This window comes from Octopus sinensis, linkage group LG15 (genome assembly GCF_006345805.1).
Source record: "Octopus sinensis linkage group LG15, ASM634580v1, whole genome shotgun sequence".
Classification (NCBI taxonomy): Eukaryota; Metazoa; Mollusca; class Cephalopoda; order Octopoda; family Octopodidae; genus Octopus; species Octopus sinensis.
In genome coordinates, this window is record NC_043011.1 from 11,734,985 (window position 1) to 11,744,984 (window position 10,000).

Below are 10,000 nucleotides of genomic sequence, written 5' to 3' on the forward strand. Positions count from 1 at the left end.
AAACTGCACTGTTCCCTGCATACCGTCGTGAAAGGAGGTGATGAGTTTCAGCAGTCTGGGATATCTATCTATCTATCTATCTATCTATCTATCTATCTATCTATCTATCTATCTATCTATCTATCTATCTATCTATCTATCTATCTCTCTCTCTACCTATCTCTCTTTCTCTCTTTCTCTCTCTCTGTATATATATATATATATATATATATATATATATATATATATATATATATATATATATATATATATATATAAGTGCGTGTCCAGAAATGTATAAACACTTTAACACCTGATAAGTATTTAACAGCTGAAATTTTCATTTCTTTTTAGAAACGATGACGGAAGCCAGATTGCTTTGAAGAAAGGATATTTGTCCTAAAGTGGAACTCAAAGTTTGAAAACGCAATCTAAGTGCAAAGACAGTTGAATAAGGAGCTTTAAATAGATCCACGTTCAAATTAGAAATAAGTTTGAAGCATACGAAACTGTTCAGAATATCCACAAGTGATATTCCAGAAGATCGAGGACCATGAAAAGAAAGGAAAAATTGGATAGGAAATTAGACAAGAATGAGATGAGAGTTTTAAAATCAGGAGCCCATCGCATTGTGAAGTGCTGTTTTTGAAAAATTACATTCCAAGAATAGTTCATGCTCTTAAAGATGATCTGAACCGAAATGTGGAGTTATGCGAGTTGTACTTGCCAAAGTAGTGGAGGCACAATGGCCCAGTGGTTAGGGCAGCGGACTCGCGGTCGTAGGATCGCGGTTTCGATTCCCAGACCGGGCGTTGTGAGTGTTTATTGAGCGCAAACACCTAAAGCTCCACGAGGCTCCGGCAGGGGATGGTGGTGATCCCTGCTGTACTCTTTCACCACAACTTTCTCTCACTCTTACTTCCTGTTTCTGTTGTACCTGTATTTCAAAGGGCCGGCCTTGTCACTCTCTGTGTCACGCTGAATATCCCCGTGAACTACGTTAAGGGTACACGTGTCTGTGGGGTGCTCAGTCACTTACACGTTAATTTCACGAGCAGGCTGTTCCGTTGATTCGGATCAACCGGAACCCTCGTCGTCGTAACCGACGGAGTGCTTCCACTTGCCAAAGTGTGTAGAAGATGAACAGTTTCCAGCAAATATTGTTTGGCGTAATGATTCCACTTTTAAGTTAAATGCTTCTATTAAGCATCAAAAAACAACCTATTGGACCTGAAAACTCACATTTTTACGAAGAAAAATTTACCAGTACTATGTTGCGGTACTGTAACTATACTTAAATTACTCCTACACTCTCTCATGCCAAGCATTCAAGGGGACGTTGAGGACGAGGAGTTTCATTACTCCATGAAATTGGGAAACCCCTATACTACCATAGTAATGTAAATGCCTACCTTGAGGAAATTTTGCCAAATAGATGGAGTCTAATGGGTTCCCATTATTCTGATGCTTTGTAAACTATGTTTTTCCGTGTGTGTGTTTTTGTTTTTGTGTAGTTGTATCAGTTTGTGTCTGTGTGTTGCGTGTTGCTTGATATGTGGTTGTTTAAAAATTGTCTGTTATGCTTTAAGTTTTGTACACCTGTAGCTAACTTTTGTATTGTTTCTGTTGAACAGCTAGTGATATTTTGTTTTGTTGGTTTACTAATTAGTGCTAGGTATTATATTTGTCGCAATGTTTAAGCTAAAGAATGGATTGAATCTGATACTGCATTTTTTCTGTTTGTTCTGTTTATTGTTTGTTTGTAGTGTCACAAATATGTTACATCTGGATCTTTCTGAGAAATTTGATTTATTGAGAAATGCGATGATATTTTAAGAGGAACAAATATCAAATTTATAGATATCTATATCTATAAATACCTGCAGTATATGTTCATAGTAATTTTATACATATTTAATTTACTTTCATTTAGAATTTTAAATACATATCTCAGCTGAGATGATTTTAATATTGCTAGAGCTGACGGGAAGTTAGCATATTTATGTCTTGATAAATATTACTAGAATATAATTGTTATCAGTAATCAATCTATGCTATGCATAGATTTCCACCTTCTATATTTCTAATTGCTTGCTCATCAATAGCAATCTTCGCAAGCATTGCTTATTAATAGCAATTATTACAATCATTGCTCCCCTAGCAAGATCGCTAGAGAGTATAGAGTATAAATGTTCAAATATAGAAAAATGTCAAGTTTGTCTCAATTCAGAACGCCATTTTTCTCTTTTTTTTGAATGAATATTTACTATATTTAACAAAAATTAATAGATCTGTGACAAGTGCCGTATAGCTAAGCCGCTTACATTTCCGGGTAGGATTCCTAGTTCTGTTCCTATTGCATCGCAGCCAATGTCTCTGGAGAAATCGTAAACATCGCAACATATACTCTCCTCTGTATAGCAAGCGGAGATCTCAATATGGTCCTGATTCACAAATGAAAACCTTCTCCATACACCATTAATGACCTTGGAAAAGGCATTCATGTCTCTAAAATTCGGGTGTATTGTTTCTCGTCAAAATAAACACTGAAGTGGTAGACACGATGTTTGTTCTTAGCTTTTGTTTTTTGCTTTTAACATAGTTATTATTATTTCGATGATAAATTATAGAGATAAAATTGGTATAGATTTTATCGAAAGAAATTACAAAGGTTGAACATGCTGACATACTTGCTGAGAATAATGGCCTTTGTATGCAAGTTTGTAAGTTCAGTATCTAATCACATTATCGAGGTGTTTTAGGATAAAAATAACGACATTGTTTACTCGACACCAACTGCACAATGCTCATCAAAGAACATTTTTGATTAAGATATAAGTATAATATTATTGGGTCGTTGGATACCAAAAATTTTATCTTCAATTAAATTTAGTGTTTGAAAGAAAAATAGAGGTTGGAGTTTATTTCTCGCTTCACACTATCCACAGAATCATCTCTCAAAACTAACACAATCCACACAAACGCAGTACAATTATGAAACCAAAAGGGTTTCTTTAATGCGGAAACCCTTTTAGATGTACAACTCCAACCGACTGAACTGTACTTTACGTAGCATTCATTTTCAGTTGAGTTGAACTTGTTACTAATTCCAAATCCTAACCGTACCTCCAAACCAAATCTAAACTCAAGCCCAGACTGACCATATCATCAAGTCTAGCTCTAACCCTAGCTCCCAAACCCTAAGCATCCCCATTGAACTTCTGGACAGCAGTTTGGAATTTTGAAGATGCAATTATGCCAGATTATGTCATCATCATCATCATCATCATCACCACCACCACCACCACCACCACCACCACCATCATCATCATCATCATCGTCATCGTCGTCGTCGTCGTCGTCGTCATCATCATCATCATCATCATCATCATCATCATCACCACCATCATCATCATCATTTTGAACAAACAGGATTTTTCGACTCTTCGTTACCATTTTTCAAAAAAAAAAACAATAATAATATTAGTTAAGCTTGTGACATCATTCAAACGTAAATAATTCTTAAGTTAGTTCGTTTTTGTCAAAATTGTTTTATGCTTGAACAGAAACTCAGTCCATGACCTAAGATAGAGACATCATCTGGTAAGAGTTATATATAGAACATATACATTTATGATAGACTTATTTTCTAACGTGATAGATTTTCTTGGACAAGTGTTTCCGCAGTATTACTTCCAAGGTATTTCAGGCAATCTTTTGATTTTTGTTGAAATTCTTTACTTAGAACATGAAACCTATTCAATGACAAAATTTGCAGTGAACTTTTATTCGAGAAGTCATTGAAATAGGTTCACATTTTGGATGGGTCGAATAAAAGCTTTTCTGGAGAGTTTCCAATGATTAATTCACATGTGTATGCTAGAGAAAAAGGACCAGAATCCTACGAGCCAATCTAGGGATTAGGCATTTGAACTTCCATTAGCTGATTTCACAACCATGGACCTACCCCTATGGATATATGACAGTTACTCTCTTGATCCTGACCGTTGATCTTCTAAGATTCCTCTGCTCAGCATCAATGTAAGAAGCACTATTGTCTCAGTTGAGCTCTTCCACTACAGCTTCACAATCCACCATATCCCTGGCAGGGTGGCTGAACGGTTGCCCTTTGGCAAGTATAGCAACCGCTCAGCCACCCTGTGCAAATATGGTGTTGTTATCTGTTGTGTGCTTAGCTCTTGTAATACGGGTAAATTTAAGCTATCATAAAATATACATCTGAAAAAACTGGTAGATAAAATACAATGATTGATTTTGGTATGATGGATAAACAATATGTTGCATAGGTAGTGTATGAGAAATTCGGTAGATTGTATTTGAATATCAGAAAAATTCTTTGTTACTATTTTCAAATCGGCGTCAAACAAGTCGGGAATACACTGAGAACAATACATTTCGCATAATGGACGCTGTTATTCAACACAGTAGGTTAAAGTTAGTATCGCTTGGTGAGTTTTTAACAAGAATTTGAGTAACCAAATTGCAAGGATTGTAAGCCAGACATCATTCTCAAATAATTTTCAGCTTTTTTGATCATTCCAAGTATTGTACCCGCCTTGAGATGCCACATTTTTTCGATCTCAGCGAGCAAATCTTTATATTTTCTGAGCATATCAAATTCTTTTATCACAATAGTACAATCATAAGGGATATTCATACGACAATATCCGGATTATTAGCTCTGATGGTTGTGTGTGTACTTTGGATCTGCTTCATTTTTCATCACATTTGGTTAGTAGTTATTGTTATTATTTTAGTTGCTTATAAATATTTCATTCACAAATTCAGTCCACATTTTTTTTTAAGGAACTGCTACTCTATCCCTTGAATTGCTATACATAGCAGTCAGATATCCATCGCATCATACCCGACCATATTGAAAGGAACAGATGGGATAATGAGGTGTGAAATACATTATTCTTGGATCCTTCTCGAGCCATGCCTGGCTCATAAGGGCCAGTTTCCCGGTTTCCTTGGCGTATAGGTTCCCCACCTGGACGAGACGCCGTTCCGTCGCAGGTAAGCTGCAAGATGCAGGAGGAAAGAGTGAGAGAAAGTTGTGGCGAAAGAGTCAGCAGAAGTTTCACCATTACCTTCTGCCGGAGCCGCGTGGAGCTTAGGTGTTTCGCTCATAAACACACAAATCGCCCGGTCTGAGATTCTAACCCGCGATCCCTCGACCGCGAGTCCGCTGCTCTAACCACTAGACCATGTGCCTCCACATTATTCTTGGATGGCTATGGTTAGAATACCATTCACCATAGTTCAGTTCGATCAGGACCGAACTTAGGGTTGAACAACAACAATAACAATGGTCTTCACTCGCTACTTACTTTCTCTCCCAGACGCGCACATGTCTGAGTATACGCGTGTGTGGGTACGTGTGTACGAGGTGTATCAAAAGTTCCCGGACTTGGCTGTGTGGTAAGTAGCTTGTTTATCAACCACATGGTTCCGGGTTCAATCTGAGCAAGTGTCTTCTACTATAGTCTCGGACCAACCAAAGCCTTGTAAGTGGATTTGGTAGACGGAAGCTGAAAGAAGCGCGTCATATATATATATGTATGTGTGTGTGTGTGTGTGTTTGTGTGTGTGTTAGTGTGTGTGTATATGTTTGTGTGTCTGTGTTTGTCCTCCCCACCAACATCGCTTGACAACCGACGCTGGTGCGTTTGCGTCCCCTAACTTAGCGGTTCGGCAAATGGGAACGATAGAATAAGTACTAGGCTTACAAAGAATAAGTCCTGGTCTCGATTTGCTCGATTAAAGGCAGTGCTCCAGCATGGCCGCAGTCAAATAACTGAAAGAAATAAAAGAATAAGTTTTAACATCACCACCTTCAAAATAGTCACTTTGCACAGCAATACACCGATTCCACCGTTCCTGCCATTTTTGGAATCCGGCCTGGGAGTCGTGTTCTGTAAGCGAGTCGAGGACCTTCTGTGATTCACTCTGGATCTCGACAATGGTGTTAAAACGGCAACCTCTGAGCTATATTTTCGTCTTGCGGAAGTGATAAAAGTCCGCAGGTGTTAAATCTGGCGAATAGGGCGGCTGTGGAAGCGAAACCGTGTTGCTTTTGGCGAGAACCGAGTGAGAGCTCCGTGGCAGAGTGCATTGTCATCGTGAAGAATCCAATTTTTCGCGCTCTACAGATCCGGTGGCTTTCGTCGAATTCCTCTCTCAAACGCTTCAAAACGTCGCAGTAGAACTCTTGATTGACGGTCTGGCCCATGGGGACAAATTCTCGTTGCACAATACCACATTTCCGGAGGTGATACATGCGGAGGTTCTTCCAGATCGTTCATTGTCTTCCAGGGGCGTTCTCCCGCTTTTGAAGCGCCTGTGCCACTCGAAATATGCGTACAACGTATTGCCTCGTCGCTGTGAGCTTGCCGAAGCATGCTCAATGTCTCTGTAGAAGACTTCCCACGTTTAACGCAAGACTTCACGTTGGTTCTTTGTTCCCGTCCAAGACAAAATCGCAGACTACAGAATACATGTGATCACAAAAACAAATTTCACAACATGCAAAGTAAATACAGCAATGACAGTTGACACTCTTACTCATGAAGGTTACTGCCAGCTCTCACCGCGCACACAGCCGTGTCCTGCCATATGTTGGCACGCTACAGAACTAGCCATACGTGTGTATGTTTGCAGTGCAGACAATACTAAGCTTTCTTTCTACATATCAAACAAGACTAACTACATTGATTTTGTGCTGCTGCTAACTAGCACTTTGGTCTCTGCTATATTGGTTTCTAAATCAGTGCAGTAGAAATATTAAACACAGACCAGATATTATGTTGCTGCCATAATTGGGGCTCTTCCTGTAACTTTGACAGATTTTGTAACGAGAACCAAATAATCAGATATAAAAGTTCCCAGAGAAAACAGTCTTCAACTGCCAGGAAAAAGTTAAGTCTAAGCATCCTGCATTTTCTCCAAATTCTCACAGAAGTTTTTTCAGTGAAACTGAAACTACAAATTTCATATTTATTAGTTTGTAACATTGTAATTATCTACCAGTAAAATTACTAATTATATTTGCTCAATCATTAATTTCAATTTTGTACACGTGAGCTAACGCTTTAAAATGTCGATTATATTTGCAAGTGTTTACAGTGTGCATGTGTGTTTATAATAAATTAGATTCATATATCGTTTGAATATTTCGAATCTTCTATTTTTTTATGATGCTGCTGCTGATGATGATGAGGAGGAGGATGAGGATGAGGAGGGTGATGATGATGATGAAAAGGAGTTGGTGCAGGGTAGAACATTGAAAGAGACGAATTCAGCAGTAGCATCTTGTTTATGCTTTTATGTTTATAACATGTGGCGGATTGTTTTACCTTCTTTTAATCGTTGTTTATTTGTTTTCTACTTGGGCGACGTTAACACCCAATAAAATGCGGGTCAAATGGGCTTTTCTCACTGTTGGCTCCTACTTATTTTATACAGAGCACGAGTCGAAACACGTTTGCCTGTGAATTTTCAACATCCCAATTACATCTATTTTGTAGATGAGAAATAGCTTGTGTGAAAGGTATTAAGTATTTCTATACAAATATGGGAAATATGTTTCTAAATCATATGAGTTTTAAATAAAATGCTGATGTATTGTGGAAACATCCATCCATCCATACGAGTATCCATCCATCCGTCTGTCTGTATGTCTTATACTTGCACGACTGATTCTAGTATTCTGTCACTTTTTTGTGCGTATGTATGTATGCATTTGTTTGTAAATATATCTAAATATAGGTACACTCACACACATATATGTGTGAGAGCATATGTATATATATATATAAATATATATATATGTGTGTGTGTGTGTGTGTGTGTGTGTGTGTGTGTGTGTGTGTGTTTATGTGTCTGTGTTTGTCTCCCCAACATCGCTTGACAACCGATGCTGGTGTGTTTACGTCCCCGTCACTTAGCGGTTCGGCAAAAGAGACCGATAAAATAAGTACTAGGCTTCCTAAGAATAAGTCCTGGGGTCGATTTGCTCGACTAAAGGCGGTGCTCTAGTATGGCCACAGTCAAATGACTGAAACAAGTAAAAGAGAAAAGAGTAAAGAGTATATATATATATATATTATATATAAATGCATATGCATTTGCACAATCCCCCTCGCTTGCCAAGTTTTCAAAAGTTATGTCCAAATAGTATGAATAATCAAAGTTGAAGGCAGTGTCCAGTGTCCCGTTATAGCCTTAGTTGAAGCACTGGAATCAGTAAAAGACTAAAAGAATAATTCATCAAAATAGGATGGGATGTCTTGTTACGAGGCAGCAGTAATAATAGTTTATCTCGAGTAAAATTTCAAGAGACTATCGAGTAATATTAGTCCATGCAAAACAAGCATCTCGGTTGCTGATGCAATGTTTAAAAGTAAAGCGTTATGGTAAAATGATAAATACCTTAGTGGATGGGATGGAAGCACTCCGTCGGTTACGACGATGAGGGTTCCGGTTGATCCGATCAACGGAACAGCCTGCTCGTGAAATTAACGTGTAAATGGCTGAGCACTCCACAGACACGTGTACCCTTAACGAGAAAATTTTCCCAATCATATTCTGAACGGCCCGGACCATACTGCTTTTGCACCAATGAAAAAAATGTCCTCTTTAACATCTTTTCTAATTTTGTTAAATTCAAGGAATGAGTTTACCCCCAAAATGTCGTCGCCATGATCTTTTTTACAAGTTGAATGCTTTATAACTTTTTACGTGGAATTTGGTTGAAACGATTCTATCGTTTTGATTTTCTTCGATTTTTTAAACCTCAATGCTGTGGGTTTTATTTTAACCCTCATTCGAAGTTGATGCCAAAGGCTTTAGTAGCTGAATGTTTCCTAAAGTACTTCATATAAGGCACTGACATTAATTTTGAATACCAATATTGAAGATGAAGGTAGAAAAAAAAACTTTAGAGGAATTTTTACTCCCCCGCCCCGAAATAGAGGGATTGTAGTAACAAATTTTGAATACTACTTATACCTATTTCTTTACTACACACAAGGGGCTAAACACAGAGAGGACAAACAAGGACAGACAACGGATTAAGTCGATTACATCGACCCCAGTGCATAACTGGTACTTAATTTATCGACCCCGAAAGGATGAAAGGCAAAGTCGACCTCGGCGGAATTTGAACTCAGAACGTAACGGCAGACGAAATACGGCTACGCATTTTGCTCGGCTTGCTAACGTTTCTGCCAGCTCGCCGCCTTTTATATACTACCTATACCACTGAGAAAAAAAAACACCTTAAGAAATCGCTTTGCCTACTAAAAATAAATATGATAGTGTCTCTCCTTTGTGAGTTGAAAAACTTCGATCAAGGGAGTTAATCCGATCAATCTGCAAACAAAAGTTCCCGCTACGGGCGTTTCAAATCTAATAAAGACGGGAGGTGTCTGCGTTCATGTCCATCTATATGTTTATAACCGTCTAAAAACCTGTTGTTGATGTTTATGTGACATCCCAAGGGCTGACTCTCGAATACGCGGCAATTAAAACAATAGCATCTACATTAATTGAATTAAGGGATCTTTTCGGTTTGAACGGCAGTTTTTTCTAGCGATGTCATATGAAATTTTCACCCATAATTATGACCTTAGTATCGATCTATTGCATTTCAATCTGTTTTAGGGTTAGGGGTGGGGGGGAGGGTATTTTTTAAATAAACCCAATCTGTTTCTTAAACGAGGGACATATTCATACGGCACAGAATGTTTTTTTTACCTCAATAGACGTCACTGATTGGTTGAAATTGCAGAAATTGAAGAAAAAACAACAAAAAAATATCTTACAAACTATAGAATTTTCTCAATAAAGCCAAGAGAAAAAGATGTTTTATAAACACACTCTACCAGTTTACGAAGTTAAAAATTTTTTAGTTACCTAGAAATTATGTTAAAAACTGCCGTTAAAACCGAAAAGATCCGAATTAAGTTTAACAACAGTCATTTAAGTAGCAATGTAA